At 34.2% G+C, this 1,230-nt stretch overlaps 1 protein-coding gene across 1 annotated transcript in view; it reads right to left on the reverse strand.

Annotated features, from left to right (window-relative positions):
• LOC107713867 (uncharacterized) overlaps positions 1-1,230 on the reverse strand; it is a 5,772-nt gene that overhangs the window by 4,010 nt on the left and 532 nt on the right. The gene's annotated exons all lie outside the window — the stretch shown is intronic.

A 1,230-nucleotide genomic window follows, 5' to 3' on the forward strand; every position in this document is an offset into this window, starting at 1 on the left:
TTTTAACACACAAAAGAGTGACGATCAGGTCAACACACAGAAGTATAGAAATTCTACACCGATAAAAAAAAAGTAAAAAAAAATAAAAATAAGAAAACAAACAAACAAAAAATGAAATCACAGACATTCTAATGGTTTCCACTACAAATACCATTACAAACATTACAAACCATCTTTTTTTTTTAGCATTAAAAAATGGTTTTCTGTAGTGTGTTTTGGGTCATATTCCATTAGGATTTAGTGGCTTTAACAAGCCACCTATAGAAGGTGACCAATTACCAGAATAAACCACAGGGTCCCTTAAAGTTTCCATTAAAACCAATGCAAGTCCATTATAACCAGTAGAGCCATTACAATTGTTGTGATGGTGTCTATTGTTTTTCAGCAGGGATGTTATTGAGTTAAACACAATTTCTCAGATCATAGCCTAAAATACTTTATACATAAACCTTTTGTAAAAAAAACAACAACACTGAAAACGTTTTAAAAGCATTAAAATGTATGCATCTTTTTTCTCTCTCTGGCATCTAATAATAGTGTTATTATTATTTAATAGCCTACTTGTTCTCGTGGCATTGAATTAAAAAAAGAACGCAAACTGCATCTCGAAAGATTAACTGCGCGCTCTTATTTCCGTGCTTTTGATAATGTTGTGGATATTTCTGCAAACTTCGTAGATAGTTCTTCGTACATAGCCAATAGCATCGCGTTAAAGCGGGCAACTTGATCACTGTACCGAACAATGCCAGTGCAGTACAATAGTAAGTTACAGCTCAAGGGAATCTCATCATTTTCCAGCCGCCCTTCCTGTTTTGAAGTGTTTGAAGGGGGGTCAGGTGACTCAGGTCTCATCTGACAGGACAGACCTCCACCATGCTTAAACATTGTTTTACGTTTAAAAAAAATAGGATAACCAAAATAGCAAAACTAAAAAAATAAATAAAACAAATGTCCCACTTTTAAACAAAAGAAAGCGTCAAGAGAAAGAAAACGTCACCAACTTTCCCCCAGTTCAACCAAACTCAATCCTAAAGTAAATCCTTACAAACGACATAACAAGTATGTGAGCAGTGCTTTTAAGCCAGCTGTATAGCCTAAGTTTCACACGAACGCACGCACTTAACGGTAGCTACATGCGCTTCCTGCGGTAATTGACAAGAAGGTTTTTATAAGAAATATTTACAAAGTTACTGCCACCATATATATATATATATATATATATATATATAT

Source organism: Sinocyclocheilus rhinocerous, unplaced genomic scaffold, assembly GCF_001515625.1.
Source record: "Sinocyclocheilus rhinocerous isolate Xijiao unplaced genomic scaffold, SAMN03320098_v1.1 scaffold929, whole genome shotgun sequence".
Classification (NCBI taxonomy): domain Eukaryota; kingdom Metazoa; phylum Chordata; class Actinopteri; order Cypriniformes; family Cyprinidae; genus Sinocyclocheilus; species Sinocyclocheilus rhinocerous.